Consider the following 17,428-nt stretch of genomic DNA (forward strand, 5'->3'; position numbering starts at 1 on the left):
GCCTAAGTTTAGACTCCTAGACAAAACTCCCATTATTTTAAAGAAATGTCAAAGTAAAAACAGTGAAACTATGGGTTTTGTGCAACACATTTGCTTTAGCCATACCATTCTTCCATTTCTTTCTCCCCTTTCATTATTATTATTAGGCACTTCAGGACCCCATTTTTCTGTCTGCCTCATTAACCCTTTTCTTGTATTTTATACCCTACTTCAGTCATTTCTGTACATTATTCTATGCTGTTTGTATTTGCTTGTTCTGCACAGCATGCCTTCCATTACCCAGTTAGTTTTCCTTTTGTTTCAAATCATGTGGTTTCCTTGGATTCCTTTCTGGACGTTGCTTGCTTTGTTCTTTCTCAGCATTTCTTCATGACTCATTTCATTCTGGCTTTTAATTCTGTTGTTCAGGTTTGGCATTATTTTAGATGTATAATATTGCAAAATGTTCGTAATTCTACTTCAAAAGTGATGACTGGTCATTAAGATATTAATCGATTTATTTTTAATCAAGATGTTCTAAGGAAACTTTGAATGTTAGCAATACCAATTCAATCCTGATTTAATGGAGAGAGGATGTTACTGTGACAGTGTTGTTAACAGACTTTGGAAATGCTTTTTCAGTATCTTCCAAATACAAACAATCTAAATAGGATAAATCAAATTTGATTACTGTAAGATTTGTAGGCAACTAAAGAAAAATACTGATTTTCTATGGGAGGAATGATGATTGGTTACTGTAAGACAGACACGTCTGTGACAAACCCAAGAGGTGTTTAAAAATTCTGGCAGTAACAATCTGCAAGATTTCAATAGCTGCATGAGATAAAGGTCAAATAAGAAGGATAATACATTACCGACTGATATAGTCTGGAAGAATCTTCAGACAGTAATCTTTATCCTAAGGACTAAGTCGGTTTTGCTTTCTTCCTTTTCTGTACATCTCTCCTTCTACCTTTCTCTCTTTTGCTCTTCCCCCTTCCTCTTTTTTTTCCCCTTTCTCTCCTAAACATTTCTTTTTATTTCATTTCATTTATCTGTGTTGTTATAAAACTCTCTTAATATTCCACAGCACTTTTTTTTCCCATTTCCATTCATATTGCAAGGAGAAACCAAAAATAAGTACATTCTGCAAGCATGCACATCTAAAATACCATCTTGAATCAGTGTTTTGGGAGCAGGGGCACTCAGATTCTTAGTACTTTGAACTATGCACAACATCATTTTTCTTCTGAATTAGTTCTTAAATCGCCAAAAAATACCTGTGTTGTTTTCTGCCACACAGGCATTTTTCAATTTAAATGGAATAATAATGAATTGCATTTAATTCTAAAATAATTGTTGGAACATATATTAATAAGATATATGTCTTATACAATCGATACATTCTTTACATTTTATTTAGTAAAATATAAAATATAAAATTTTGAAGAAATATAATATTTTGTCTTAGAATACAGTATTATTATTCCTGTACTACTGTTACTATTTTTGTGTAATGAGCTTGAGGGTCCTGATAATATTGAGCCCTGTACAACTATACAGAAAAGAAACAGTCTTTGTTTTGAAGAGCTTATAATACATTCATTCCATTCAAGTATACATGTTCCAGTATATATTTACACAAATTTTATATACTCAAGATGATTTATAAATAAAGAATGTCCATACCAAAGCACTCTAGAAATATATTTTTAAATGGAAATTCAATGGGATTTAGTCTTCCAACTCAGGTAGGCTCTTTTGAAATTCAAGCTTTGTGATTTGTAAAATCATATTTTATTAAATGTCACAGTTATGAATCTAAAATGAGTTGTCATTACCCCTTTCAATGTTATTTGTATAATGAACTTGTTCCATTTGAGGGAATTGAGTGATTAGCCACTTATTCATTAATACCTTCCTGACACACTTTGATTCAAAACACAAGATTCTTCTATTAACTTCCATGGATTTTGATTCAGACTTGTGTCTAAGAGCATGAAAGAGCAGATCAGTCCATCTATCTCATGAAAATAGTGTTATTTCTTCAGTAGCAGTAATTATTTGTCTAAAATATTTTAAATTGTGAAGGATAGGGAAAAATTAAAAATGGATTCAGAATACAGAGATTTTCTAATGGCCTATCTGTGATTTGTGAGGGAGAAGAGCTGAAAAAAGATTGTTTTCTATCTTTTAATGATTAGATAAAAAGCAAGAATAATTACCAGCTCAGTGGGTAGGCTGGTACAAAGGAAGAAAAACTCATCAAGCAGTTGTTTTTTTAGCTTTGGCAGATTGTGCACACACACTCACACATACCCCTTGCTGTCCTGTAAAATCTAATGAATTATATTCATGGCATATTTTGATGTATATTCTTCCACAAGATTTGGTGGTATCATTTCAATTCTTAAACTGTATATGACGTAACTAATGGTTGCAATTCAAATTAAGGACAATAAGGTAGGTATGGAAATTATAAGTGCATTTTCTCAATTCATTCTGGATTAAGCTTGTTATCAGCATTAAATACAACAGTAACTCTGTGAATAATTCTTAATAAACTTAAGTGTAAGATATAGACCAATCTGGATACACCCTAGTGAAATAAGGCTTCTGTTTCCCCACTCGACATTCAGGCATTTTTTCATATAAGAGATTACTTATTTTATCAACGATTTATTCAAGAAAATTTGAGTATACCTAGGAGTTCTGTAAATCTCATACAGAGTAAATTTTAATATTAAGCAGTAAGTTATTTTATTAGAAATTCCTTGTTGTACTTTGCATTCCTTGTCAAAATGTGCCAGAGAATATTATACACATTGCTTACAGGAACAGGATCCTCGAAAAATCAGATTACCTAACTCCTGACTTGGTATCCAAGACAGAAATGAACATACCAACACAGACCAACACAAAAGACCAAATTATGTATTTGATGATATTGATGTAGATATGTAGAAAAATAGCATGAATTAAAAAGGTGTCACCATGAAGCCAAGAAGAAAAAAAACGGAATTGAAATACATCTCATTGCTCTCAAAAATTCCATAGCAGTCAGTGGAAAAACAAACACAGAATTAGGCTTTTAAAGTGAAATGGAAGTCTGATGGCTACAACCTAATTCATTAATGTATGTCTGTTAGCATTCAAATTCTCCCCCGAGGACTGCACAGACTCTAGAGTTTGAATGCACAAAAACACCTTTGGAGTCTGCTAGGTGCAGAATTTGCCTGTCCAGGCAGAAAGGCAGAATGAATTCCATCAGTTGTGTAATTATTCAAGATCCATGGAAAGATGTTGGCATAAAAAAAGAGCAGTGATTTGTGACTTGTTTCTTATTTCCAAGTTACCTATCTCTCATAACAGCATGACTTCTGAGGTTTCAACTGGCTATAATTCCTGTTTATGTGGTGGGTGTGATTATATTTCAGATGAGGACAGGACATTTGCAGAAATTAATACTGGAAAGATTTCAGCAAAGACTGGAGAGGAGGAGCAAGATTTTAAAAGTAGCCATGCATTAGGCATGGGAATTCAAGGGTAAGTGTGTGGACAGAAGGAACACTTTTTGAAATTTTTGCACAGTTCACATCACCTTAATATCTAAGCATGCTTAAAAGATGCTTGCTCCCCTTTTCTGTTTCCTGTCACTTAAACCAGTGTTTCATTCTCTTAACTTATGATACTGTATGAAATATCCTTTCTTCTTTTGCTTTTAGCTCTATAAAATCTTTAAGGTCCTATGTTCAGTTAAGGAACAAAACTATTTGCTCACTAAACCATATGGTGTCCATGCTTATTTCAATGAAAGATCAAAACGAGGTACCTAAATTGGTACTAATAAGAAAGGAGTTAAAACCAGTATTATATAATATTTTACTGCTCTTTTAGTTTTTTTCAGTGATGCACACTCTGCACTCAAATTTAGAGAAATCTTAAGTAGTTAGAAACACTCAGACCTAGTATTCATGATACATATCCATTGCCTGAATGATTTCAAAAGATCATTTTGTGTACATACTTGTGTAAAAGTAAAGGGTCTGTATGCTCATCACAAGCCAGTATTACAGTAGGGATAAGATATGGGTGCAAAGGGTGAGACAATATCCCTTGAACAGATAAATAAGGCAAAAGATTTTCACCTGATCCATGCAAATTCGCAATGTGTTCAGCAGCCAGTAAATGTGGTCACAGTAAAGATGAATGTTCCATATAAGGGAAAGACAATGCTTATCCAGATGCTGCAAAGCTGTCTTAATTTGTGGCTCCTTTAGACCAAGAACAAAGCAGATTGCCTGCAACCATAGCTACTAGTTCAAATGTCAAACTTCTCTCTTAAATGTATTAAGGAGGCAGCAGCAGCTGACAGGCAATCCAAGTGTAGAGGATTAGTGGATAATGGAAATTCCAGAAGAGATCCCTTGCAACAACTGAGGAAAGCCAAAGGTGAGAAGAAATGCTAAAGTCACTTGGATGTGAATGTTTGTGAATGTCTGTTACATACCATCTAACTAGTAGAAATCCAGCATTGTTTCTGATATTTTCCTCTTCTGTTGCCAACCTTGAAATACATGATTATCTTTCTTCTGTGCCCATAGTACTGGAAATGCAGACTACAGCATCATCAAATGAACGTCTGACCTGCTCAGCAAAAAATAAGAAATGCAGCCAGGGACTCCACATTCAGCTACTGCCTCATATCCGAGCACACAGCAATTATACTATCTGCCCAGCTAGTACAGAGCGCTGTATGACATCTTTACTTCAGGTGATCCAGCACATGCACTCCTTCAAGAGACAGCACCAATGTCTGGTGGGCTTCCTGGGCCAGGTGGCAAAACACAATACTTTGAATAAGTTTACCTTGTGTTCTTTTTCATGCTACCTTTGGATGTAATAATACTAATGGAGAGAGTTGACCCTCACATTGCTTTTGGAAGGTCACTCCTATTCCTACAATTCACCTTTGAGGGAGCAAGTGTAGGTGAAGATTTATGTACTTTTTATATCTGTGCCAAGAAACTATAAGGAAAAGGACAGGAAAACTCTAAAGAGAAGTCCTGCAGGAAAGCATGGAGAAAGGACAGAATGGTTCATAGAGGAGAGAGGACATCATCTTTTAAAATAAAGTTTCTTGTTTAATGTGAGTTTTAACTACTGTCACACTGACAGCTGGAGTGCTGAATAAGCTTGTTTGGGATATGAACTAGGATTTGCATGTGTGCATGTGCTTATGTAATTTACATAGTTTTTTTTTTTTTTTTTTTTTTTTTGAGATACATCACAATTTGCATCACTTTTTCTAAAGTGCTTGCAATACACCAGATGGAATAATTGTGTTTCTTGTCTGAAGGATTATTAAAAAAAAAAAAGACCAAGTGACCAAGTACAGTGCTTTTTTTATAATGACAGAAAAAAATAAGAAGCAAAATGTGAGGAACCATATGAAATACTATTTTGTTTTGTCAGAGCTCTTATATGACATCTGACCTCAGTGAACGATTTCAGCTCATCTTCTGTCTGGACCAGAAAAATGTTTATTTTTTCTCTAAGGTTGCATTATAATAACCTCAAATGCCCTCGATACACACAAAAATTAGAAGTGGTTCTTTTCCACTGGAACTGCCATGCTCTGACAGAAGTTAATATCAATTGCTTCAAAAGAAAAAAAAAAAAAGAAAAAAAAAAGAAAAAAAAACTCCTGCAGCAAGTATTTGAAAAAAAATGGCATAATTGAAAAAAATCTTTCAACTAAGAAAAAGTGTAGTTATCAGAGTCCATTTTAAATAGATTTCTTAAAGGGAAATTGGCCATCTGAAGCTTGGCTTCAGCTGCCTTGCCTCAGATATCCAAGTTGGCTCATATAAAGCTCATTTAGGCATCTCTATAACACATAATAGTGTAAGTATACCTCAATTTTTTTTCAAATTCCATATAGTTTTTCAAATATTTCAAAACTATAAAGTCAGTTTTTTGAACATATATAGGTTTAGTGTGTAGGACCTTAATTTTCTTAACACATTCAGGTTGGTTATATTTCATAAACGTTTGATAAATGTATTTCACAAACTACCTACAAGCTGATGGGCTTAATTAGGTGGCTTAACAAAGGAAATACCATTTGAGGGAGAAAAAAATTGCTCTCCAAGCTTCATTCCTGCAGATTTTTAGAGTACACTAATTAGAAGAGACACTGGTACAACAGGTGATACACATATAAATAAAATATCAATAATAAATGAAATGAACAAAGAAACTTCCTAGCTTACGGCACAACCTGATCTTCTTTGGCTATGTGCGAAGTTAGTCAAAGGCCTTCTAAGTTTCCAATGTAACTTTTACATGTTGTTCTGTATCTTCTGAAGCCATAAGTGGCACAAGCCTACTTGTACACATTTCTTTCTTGTCTAAATGTAACCTTGTAGCTTAGTTGAAAAGAAATAAGCAAATGCGCTGCAAATTGTCAGACTGCCTAAATGATGATGGTATACCCTGTGTTTTTTATATTCTTTTGAGGAGGTTCTATATCTTTAAAAATTGCATAATTTTCAGGAAATCCATGGGGAAATAAGCCCTTTGCAACTGTTTCGCTAACACATACTGAGAAATGGAATGGAATTACTTAAGATTACTTTAAAAACTTTTTTGAAAAGCTAACAATCCTTATATTTTGAAGTATGATATCACTCAACTCCTTTATCTGATTAAACTAAACCTTTCTCAAAAAAATTTCTGTTATTACAAAGGTGAAATATTAATCTTTATATAATTGGGTTTATTTCTGCAAAGAATTTTGCAGTTATATGTGCACTTCCTACAGAACGCAGGTCACAACTCTTTCTTCAAGCAGAAGTATATCAAAACAACCCAGGTTGTTTTGATTTTTTTTATAGCCCTCCTTTAAAAGTTAGGTTTATAGTAGATTAAGGACAAGCTAAATTTTGTATTTGTTGTAGGACAATAATTTTGTTAAGCCTATTTCTGATAAACATAACAGTGTTTCACACACACTGCTTAAAATTTTATAGTTATTTCCAGCATAATGGTGCTGAGTCATAAGGACATCCCTATTGCAAGGACTGAAAATGAAATGCCCCTTTTCAGCAGCAAATAGTAGATAATGCTGTTTTCTCTTTCATCACTTACCTTTCCTTAATGTTCACCTAAAATGGAAGCAAATCTTATTTACAAAATCAAATATAGAGTCCTGAAGCAAGTCCTACTAACTCCCCCAATATTAAAGATAGTGTTCATTCTGCAGAACTGATGCCAGCAGCAACAGTTTTAAAAATCTATCATTCCTCATGTATTTGTGGAGTTGAGAATATGAATAGCTTATTAGCTTGCAATTGCCACTATTCCTATTCCTAAACAGAGCAGTATTATTTAGAGGGAATTAATCTAACTATACCAGTAGGAGGATATTTCCATGATGAAATGAGTACAGAAGTTAGAAAAGACTTTTTAATGTATTAGGAACTGAGAATTTGTTAGACCATGTCTGTAGCAAAGTATGAGTACAAGAATTGCTACTGGTGTGTTTTCTTTCGAAGATAGCACTGCATCTAACACTGGTATAATACAAAACATCACCAAACTACTGGAGATTAACTTACAGTGCAATTTTACTTTAACCGTAGTCCTGTAAAACAGAAAATTGCTCCAAGAAGGTGATTCTCTTTCATTTTGTTCCTGGCTAAAATACTCAAAAAATAACTTACCCTTGGAGGTTCTCTGTGGAAAAACTTGCCATATACACTCCCGTGTGTGTCCTGAACAGACGCAATCCCAGTGGGAACCAAATGGTCAAGAGAATGCCTGTAGATTAAACATCCATAGGGCAATTAGGGACTGAATCACTGAATCTTAGGACAGCACTTTGTTGCTTTCTTGATTCATTCTAACTCCTATCCATTTGTCCATTACAGATAGCAGTAATTTACAGACTGTAATTTATGACTTCCAGAATAGTGGCAGCACTGAGAACCACAGCTGTTACCTGACCTGTGCTCCCAGTAAAAAAATAGTCAACTTTTGGAGAATGTGGATGGTATGGACAGGTTTGATAGCTGTGAAATGAGCAGAGTACTGTGCAGAGCCATCTGCCAGCCACTTCAGCAAAAAGTTCCTCCATCTCAAAGCACTGCTTGTGATTAAAATGCTTTGTCTTTCTCCCAGTCCAAGGAGAAAACATTCCACACTGAATACAGTAATGATACATAGTATATGGTATATATTGCAGAAATTTATATATAAAGTATCACTTTGGGATATTATGTACATTCCTATTTTACACAGTAGTCCCAATACTTCTGAATAAAGATGTTTTCACTGTGTGCATCCCACAAAGTCAAGTACTTTGGAGTATCCAGAAGTAAGAAACCTGGAAACAGCATAAATACGCAATGGCTTAAGGTATGTCCTACAGCTAAGCAATTACTTTCTAGCTCTCACTCTTCAGAAGATTGGTGTTTTGTTTTGTTTCTTTAACGACATTTACCGCTCAAGAATTATACGAAAACTTTGTTCTACATTAAAAAACAAAAAACCAAAAAAGTTTTTGAAATAAGATGCTTCTAATTGCTCTTATAGAAAGGGCTGTTCTCTCTTCTTGGAAACACCAGATACTTATTTTATTTTCAGCTTCCAGGTTTACAGACTTCCCAGCATACTGACTTTTTGGCCTTTTAGCCATGTGTCTGCTGACCTTATGGAGTGTTGCCTTTATGGGTTTTAACCATATGTCCCAATCCCACAGCAATTACAGTATTGGATTACTGCAGGAGCCTTAGAGATAACAACTGACATCACGCACTATTGTTACTGCCTTTGCTAGCTCAGCAGTACAAACATCCATGCAGTCAAACACGTCATGGATTTCCTCTCCATGATGTGTTCCAGCTATTGTAAACTTGACCTACTTGATAGTCACAGAATTATCCAAACACCTAGTTCTTCAATAGCAGTTCTAATTCTGATATAAACTGCTTATGTTAGATATTTATGTGGTACACAAACAGCTGTAATCTGTATGTGAAATCCTCTTTAAATTGTGACGTAGCGTATGAGTTGGTTGACTGATACAGTATTCCCAGCTCTCAGAGCAAAAAAAGGCAGCTAAATCACTGTAGTGTCATGAAACTACTGCATACTAAACTGTTTGTATCATAATACTTTGGCCACTCTCTGGCTCCCAAAAAAATTTATTGGAATAAATTACATTTTCCAAATCCTGCCCTTGAAGAAATTGTAGAAACATGATGCCCTTTGAAGGTGAAGCTCCAGAACAGAAATTTCTTCATTAGCAGCATTTTTCCTGGCATTGTATCAGCCAGTACCCCTAAAATCACAATACAGAAAAAGAAAAATTTCACCACCACAAGAAGAAAAGGATACAGCTTACAAATGATCAGCTCCTTGGGGGGGGGGGCGCTGTCTTTTTTACGTAAATACCTAAACACTCGAAAGAGTTCTTCTTTTTCCTCTATCCTTCGCTCTTTTCTTGCTTTCTTCTTTTTCTACAAAACTACTGTTAGCAGTTGTTCTCTATCTTTTGGAAAGCTCCTCTCAGTAAGCGCCGACGAGGACGCGCAGCGCGGTGCTGACGGACGCCGGCGCGGACGCTTCGCCCTGCCGCCGCGCTGCCAACATGGCGCCGCCCTCCGCGCCCCCGCCGGCCCCCTCCCGAGCAGCGCCGGCACCGCGCACAGGGGCTGACCGGGGGCTCCTGGCGCCCCACCGCCCCGAGGGACAAGCGCGAAGGCACGGAGGCGATATCCTCTTGGGACGCCCCGTTATGCCCGCGCGCCCCGTTCTTCTAGAGGTCACCATGAGTTTCTCTCCCCCGCTTCGCCCCCTTGAGGGAGGACATCACTATACCGCGGTAACGGCCGCGGCAGCAGCCGCCCCCACCCGCCCGCTTCCCCTCGCGGGGGGCGGCGCCGCCTGTCCAACGGCCGCCGCCCAACGGCCGCCGGCGCCCGGCAGCGGCGCCGCCTGGCGGGCGGGCGGGCTGTGCGCGGGACTGCTGCCGAGCGGGGGCCGCTCAGCGCGGCGCAGGGGCGCTCAGCGCGGCGCGCCCGCTCTCGGCACCCCGCGCGGGCGGCGGGCGGCGGGCGGCGGCCTCGGCCGCGAGCATCAGCGCCTCCGCCGGCGGCGGCAGCCGCGCTCAGCCCTCCTGGAGATGGGGGCGCCTAGCCCCGCCGCAGCCGCCAAGCGCCGTCGGGAGTGGCAGCACGCATGTCGCTTCGCCGAGCCGGCCGGCCCCGGCACAGTCTTCGCGGTGAGCTTCGGGCATGCGGTCGGGCCGCTTCCACTTCGGCCTCTCCAGGAAGGGCTGAGGCCAGGCCGGAGACCTGCATTACACTGGCGCGATCATGTTCATTAATGACAAATTTAATGTTCTTTAAGTTCCCAGCCATTGGTTTTTTTTCATTTTCTGACTAAATGACCCTTGCTATGTAAAGCAATTTTCCTTGTCTTGGCTGAGACTTGCACCTTGTCTGAGCTTTGCCATTTAAATTGTAAAAATGTTGCCTTTTCTTTATGTGCTTAGATGGCTTTGTGGGGTTGGGTTTTTCAAGATTTAAGTATAATTCAAGTATTAAATAGTCAGAAGCCCAATTTAGAGATTAACCATCATACCTTACTTTCACACTGCAGTAGGAGTTGTACAGCAGAAGCCATGAAAACAGCCACAGTGCGATTTGGAGATACCTCAGCTAGTTTTAAATTAGCTGGTTCAGGTGGTTGTGGTCTAACCATGGCAGCTGGGAGCTCCACAAGGGTTAATTCGCCTTGTCCTGGGATTGCAGTGTAGCTTTACCCACAGGTCAGCTTTTCTGAACTTGAGCTATATTAAGGTGTCCAGATGTGGTTATTCTTCTCTTGAGGCAAAGATGTCTGTAGTTTTACACTGACTAAAGTTGCCTCTTTAGAGAATCAATTTAGGAGGTAGCCGGCTGAAATTGTTTCTGCATCTTTACAACTTAAGTCCTAAGAACTGTATCTGCTACTAAGGGTTTTCACGTTTGACAGGAAACTCTCAGGTTTGTCTCATTTAATAGCTGAACATCATGATAATCCATAGGCTGCATGAGATAATTAGCTTTATCCTTTGTTTAGTATTAGCATTCCTTCTTGGAAGTGGCAGTGGTAACGTGCATGTAAAGACTCTGCTGGGACCCTTGACATAGCTGGCTAACAGGCCCATTAAAGAGTGGTGCAATTCGGTTCTCAATTCTGTACAGATCTGTAGTAGGAGCAAAGGAGGGAATATTCTGGCATTATGATTGGCTGCAGTTTGAACTAATATCTGCAGGAAGCTACCTGACCATTAGTGGCAAGTTGTAGGAATACATTACATAACGAATTCCTTGAAAAATATCTGTATTTCTGTAACTTTTTGTTGAGCATTTGTGACCAGTCAAGAGCTGACATTCTTCTTTTATACTGCAAGCTTTCTCTTTACATGACTCAATATGTTTAGACTGTGAACCCATCAGGATAGGGACAAACTTTTGTTTTGTTTTGTCTGAAAAATAGTAACCACATAATAGATATTAATAGATAATGAATATTTGCATTGGTGCTGTCACATTTTCAGATTCTTACAGCTCAAAGAAGTTCCTGGTTTGTGTATGTTTGCCAATCAGAGATGCTTGAAAGTGATCTCTATTGAAAAGATACTAGTTTTTCAAAGTGAAAACCTCCACAAGAAATTTCTCCATTCAGGAAAGATCAACTTAGAAATTAGTATGTAAGGTATTGGTTTCATAAAATGAAAATGTTAAATTTCAATCATTTTGGAAAGCAATGTTCAACTTTTTTCTTTTTCAAAAACATACAGTATCATTTTTTAACATTTTGTACAATAAAACCCCTAAAAGTTAGGGGAAAAAAAACCTCACACATTGATTTGCAAGCCATTCAGAATGCCAGTTCCTTTTTTTAGCTGTGTAAGGAATTGCTGATAGGACTTAGAGTTTCTACAGGCAAGGTAGATCCCCAGGGTTTCCTTCTGGAATGATACTCCAAGTTTAATTAGGAAGATTTGAAAATATTCTGAGATGCATAATTTTATTATAATTCTTTTTGTAAAAATGGACTTCATTTTTCTAGGTATGCATGGATTAGTGACCTTCTGAAATTTGTAGAGTATTTACAGATAGTAAGATTGTAGGTTGCAATATTTTGTATGACTTATTTTAATAAAAACAGTAAGATGTGGGCAATTCTGCAAGCCAGTCTTCAGTGGGATTGTTGGTTAGTTTGCCTCTAAAGCCTTCCTTTTGAGGACAGGTAGCCAGACTTGTACTACCGTATCTATTTTCTATTCTGATGGACAATTGTATTGGATTTCATTCCTTAGTGTTATCTCTAGGGCATACAGGACTGACTGCCGTCTCTTCAAATCTGTCCTTTGGTGCGACTTCTTAATCAGAGCTGACCGCTAATTCTAGCATTCCTGTATATTTGGTAAGGGGAAATTTTCTTAGCTTATATGCTTATAAGGGTAGAAGGGTTGTTGGTAGACTTTTTTTTTCCTCCCTATTTGAAATTAGGTAAGATGTTACTACAATTAAGACATTCTTTCACTGTTCAGTTTCTAGATGATATATTAAAATATTGTTATTGAGAAAATATACACATTTTATTTGAAAGTGTGGGGAAGTAGTAAAAAGGGACAGAGAATGTTGACCGCAATTTTGCATAATAGAGCAATTGCTTTGAGATAATTGTGGTTTTTTTCCTTGTTAACTCACTTAGTTTGAATAAGCAATCTGACTGACCAAGGAGGATTATGAGCTCACTAAATATGAAAAATTCAGACTGCGTATGTATTCTACTTTCTTTGCTAAGAAGCAAATTAGTTTGAAATGTGTAATGGAGTTTAAAAAAATCTTGGCTTTCCCAGTATGTTCTGAAAGGGTGGTAGAAGTTACGCAGAACTTTCAAATTTATTCAATGATCTCCTTAAGTTTTATACATAAAAGATATTACCGCAGTCAGTTTCTGGAGTATATGGATGTATCTAGCGAATCAATAGTGTAGTTGATTATCAGTGAACATAACAAGATGGCTTGATTGGATATAGGTCAATATGTATATGCAGTTTAGTATTTTCAAGGTGACATATAAAATGACTATATAAAAATCAATTACTCTTTTTTTTTCCCAAGATTAGGCAAATTTGCAGCTAGTTTGCTGGTTACATTGATTAAAATATTACAGGTGCTGCTTGTGAGACAAAATTAAGATAAATAGCAAGATAATTCCTGTAACAACTTCTATACACATTTTCAGTGGTGAAAAAATCAATCTCTAGCAAATGGATTATGTCATTCTTCTTAATTCAAAAGGTTTACAGTCTGAATTTTCAGATTCTTTGTTAATTATATTGTTTGCACCATTTTAAAATCAGTTGTTCCATTAAGAGAAGAGTTATAGGTCTGGCCTCCTGTGGATTAGGGAACTGATACTGAAGTAATGTGAGTTTTCTCTGACTTGGGATGGGCTTTTCTCAGTGCGGTCTCTGTCCTGCTTACTGCCTATGAAACCTGTAGAATCTTAAAACCTGTGAGGCACTCAGACACGTAGTCTGATTCATTAGGAAATCAGATACAGATATGATATATTTGAGCACTGACTTGGATATTTTAAATCATACTAGGTAGGCAGTATCAGTTTTTGAATCGGTTCACTTTTTAATAAAGCTGTGTCTGACAACTGTCAGATGTTACCCTTTTCATGAATTAGTTTTCGTTACAACAATATTTATCTTCCTAACTGTTACGGAAAATTAGGCTCGGTGGCTACCGCAACAGGGTCCAACCCTAGGTTTCCACTGAGACAGAAATTTGAATCCAAATCAGAGTGAAATAAGTTTTAATGGTACATGTGCAGTAATTGCAGCTTGGACTGGATGCCTCTGAAGAGGGGCTTACCCCACTGATTCTTAGCTCTACCTAACCTGTTACAACCCGCTCACAAAACCCCGTTCCCCGTAGTCTGACTCCTGTTAACCAATCTGCAATTTCCTTTACTCATTTTCCCTATGGTCCATTGGTGCTCTCTGTTGCTGGGAGGGGCTTGTCTTGGTTATCTCTGGGACAGTTACACGTGATGGTTAAAATATTTCTTTGTTCTGTAAAAGCAGGTACCAGCTGGCCTTGGCTGTGACCTTGGCTGCAGCCTTGGTGGTACTCTCAGGCTTCAGTAAATTTAGCTACTAATGCTAAGTGATTAACTCTAGACAGCTTCAGTCCAGTATTCTTTAATACTTACACTTACTTTGATATAAAGGGATAAAAAAAATACCAAAGGAAAACCATCTACTTCATTTTTGTTTCCAGCACTCCAGGATTGTAAACTTTGTCCAAAACTTAGTCCAGAGTATCCAGTATATGTTCACTCTGTGTTAAGTAAGTGTTAAGTAAGAAGGACCCTGTGACCCTTTCTGTGCAGCAATGACAGCAGTGTTAGACAGCTGTTGTAATTTCTATGTGGTGGCACAAGCCACTCTACAAATGACCGTATATTAGGAGACATCTAAATTCCTATTTAGGTGTTCGTATGAAGACTGCTGGGTAAGGATGCAGATTGGCTGTGCAGTTTTTCTTAAAATCAGACTAAGTTAGGAAGGCCCAAAATCTGTTAGAAGTAGATATTCTGGTGGTAAAGGGACAGACACCAGTAACTTTAGCTTGTCTGAAAATGTTTAGCACAACATTTACGTGTGAGATTACCATAGATGTAGTTATCATCTAATATGGGTTTATCACTCTTTGTCAGGACAGGATCTAGTACATGTGATTGATGACATATTTAAAAAAATTGTTTATGGTGTCTAAATTAGTAAGAAAAACATGCTGAAGTAATGAGAAGTAGAATCAAAACCCTACAAAGCCGTGTCATTGTAGCTAGGGATTTTTTAACATAACGAAGGAGTATGAACTAAAAAAAGTTCAGTTCACCCTATTCAGGGAAAAAAAACCCTCTGTTGACACACATATGTAAGTCCCCACTAAGGGTGATATCACAAAGGGTGGTATTTATTTCAAAGTGATATTTTTTCTAGTAATTTTTGAACTGTTATTACACATAAGGGTTTGAAAGACAAGGTCGCAGCAACTATATGATTCATTCATATGATTTCCAGTTTAGAACTCAATCTTTTCCCATAGCATCTAGTAACTGAAGGAGTGTTTTAAAGACCTGCCTTCTCTGAAGTCAGATTTTTTTTATTATTTTGAAAAAGGGAACGAAGTACCTTGAGCAGTTGTGTGTTCAAGAGTGTTAATATTAAAGGCTGAAAGAATCATTTGGAACTTGGAAAAATACAGTAGTCCAGAGTTTGCTCTTAGTTACACAAATATAACAGCCAAGATCATATTGTATTTGCTAAAATAATTGTCAGAAATAAATAAGTATCAACATTGTCTATTCTTGAACCTGCATCTCTGCAACTGAGACCAGTATTTGGGTCAATATTTATAAATACATCTGACAGATCACTAAGAGGCTAAGGCAAGCTCCCTTTTCTGATGGTTTAAACTAAATGCCGAGTGGGCAGAGTTTCTGAGACATGGCCACCTTTTCCATTATCTCTGTTGGGGAATGGTAATCTTCTCAGAGCAGCAAAATTTCTTACACCATGCAAATTCAGAAGACACTTCTGCTGAGCTTTTGAGGAGATATAGAGCTTTTCAAAGTTATACCACTTTCTTCTTGACTAGTCCAAGATTTATTTTTTAATTTAATCATTACCATGATACTTAGAATGCTAACACAGCAGGCATCTTAACTTTTTAGGCTCCTGACAGATTCAACTTATTTATTTGTCTCTGAACTTTTGAAAGAAATGAAAAATTGCTGGTCTTAAACTTTAAAAATGCTTATTTTTGCCAAAACAATGTACCAAGACTGCAACAGAAGGTGAGCCAGGATGTGGAGCAGCAAGTCAGGATCAGGGCCAGAGGTGGTGGCTGGGGTCAGCATGGCCCATTTTTGCTGTGCTTACAGGATGCATAGTCAGCATTTTATCATGTTATAATTCAGTTATAATAGTTGGAGGCAGGGGGAAGGGGGGATGAGGAATTGGCTTTGCTTGGTTACAAGCTTTTACCTCTCTTTATATAGCATCTTTCATACACATTTTTAAAAACATATGGCATGCCTAGGATGTAGCAAGTTCAAAGGTACAGCTGTAACTGCTAAAGGTGAAGAGTAGGTGTGAAGGCAATTAATTGTCTTTAAACAGTTTTACTTTTATGTCAGAAATAGTTGGCTGCTTCTGTTTAAACATACTGTCATTTAGAAAGGAGGTATAGGGAGCAATTTCCAAAGCTGACCGTAAGTGTAAGAAATACAAGAATCTAGGGAGCTAGCAGCCATTGCCTTGTTTGCATGCAGACATTGAAGCATCTGTTTAAGTGCTTTCCTGACAAAGGATGTTCTCCTGACTCATCTTGAGAAAGGAAACTTTAGATTTCTTAAGAAATCATCGTAATTGATTAAAAATTATTTTACCTGCTCAAATTCAAAGCACAGATTCATAATCCTTCTTTCCATAAGTGTTGGGCTGCATCTGTTACTTCTGCCACTATAATCCTAAATATTAACAGTCTATATAAACATCTCAGCATTCAGCTGAACTCTTGTTCCTAACAGTACTTATAAATAGTAATACTTAGTAATAATGCTACCTTGTAGCAATGAGTTCCCTAGGGTAAGTTTATACTCTGTCATAAAAAAATTTTAACTGATGTAACATTTTCTGCCTTCATTTTTTTTTAAACTGAATGGTTTCTTGAGTGGCAGGTGAATTTTAGTATGATGGGAATTATATTAACTTCTATGTTTTTAATTAGAGCTCACCATACTTTATTTATAACCATCTGAAATATTTTTTTAGATTCTGCAGTTCATGTTGTTACTTGTGTTATTGCAGCTTGTTTTGTTGTAAATCTAGAGTTTTGGCGATGCATCTGACTTACTGTGCTAGAACAAATCACTTGTAGAGTACGTGTACAATAGTTCTGATGCTTCTCAGAAACATTAGCTCTGCTATGAAGTACACATAAGATCCCATCTGCTCAGAAATAGACAGAAGTCACCAAACATATTGCAAATGTGGACATATGTGATATTTCCTAACATACATCAGTAGTTTCAATTGAATCTATCACTCATGCATGCTGCCAGAATACTAAACATCTGGAAAAAGAGAAAATCCTTGAGAACTGTTGGACAAAACTTATAGACTAAGGGTGTACACAAGTATGATAGCTTATTACTGGTTTTCAATAGAATGTTGTTTTAGAAACATCAGTTATTGTATTTTTTTTTTCCATCACAGCCTTTCAGTACTCTTTTGTACTTTTAACTGAATTTTTCCATAAAAGAGAATGGACCTGATGATTGTAATACTCCTCTCGTTATA

The 17,428-nt window shown here is 37.1% G+C and overlaps 2 long non-coding RNA genes across 5 annotated transcripts in view; one reads left to right on the plus strand and one right to left on the minus strand.

The window, feature by feature from the left end:
• Positions 1–5,332, plus strand: part of LOC134153759 (uncharacterized) — a 78,152-nt gene extending 72,820 nt beyond the window's left edge. Inside the window, exons 4-6 of one of the 2 annotated variants that reach the window (XR_009961219.1) lie at positions 3,417–3,525; positions 4,335–4,431; positions 4,584–5,332. This is a non-coding gene — a long non-coding RNA (uncharacterized LOC134153759). The remainder of the gene's footprint in view (positions 1–3,416; positions 3,526–4,334; positions 4,432–4,583) is intronic. The other variant, XR_009961220.1, reaches the window with a different exon arrangement.
• The window catches only part of LOC134153758 (uncharacterized), a 35,074-nt gene extending 25,223 nt beyond the window's left edge, over positions 1–9,851 (minus strand). Inside the window, exons 1-4 of one of the 3 annotated variants that reach the window (XR_009961218.1) lie at positions 9,439–9,851; positions 9,206–9,325; positions 7,707–7,803; positions 4,490–4,626 (exon numbers count right to left, since the gene is read on the minus strand). This is a non-coding gene — a long non-coding RNA (uncharacterized LOC134153758). Of the gene's footprint in view, positions 1–1,449; positions 4,627–7,706; positions 7,804–9,205; positions 9,326–9,438 lie in introns of those variants that run through there. The other 2 variants (XR_009961216.1, XR_009961217.1) reach the window with 2 other exon arrangements.
• Between the last annotated feature and the right edge of the window lie 7,577 nt (positions 9,852–17,428).

Source organism: Rhea pennata, chromosome Z, assembly GCF_028389875.1.
Source record: "Rhea pennata isolate bPtePen1 chromosome Z, bPtePen1.pri, whole genome shotgun sequence".
Taxonomy (NCBI): Eukaryota; Metazoa; Chordata; class Aves; order Rheiformes; family Rheidae; genus Rhea; species Rhea pennata.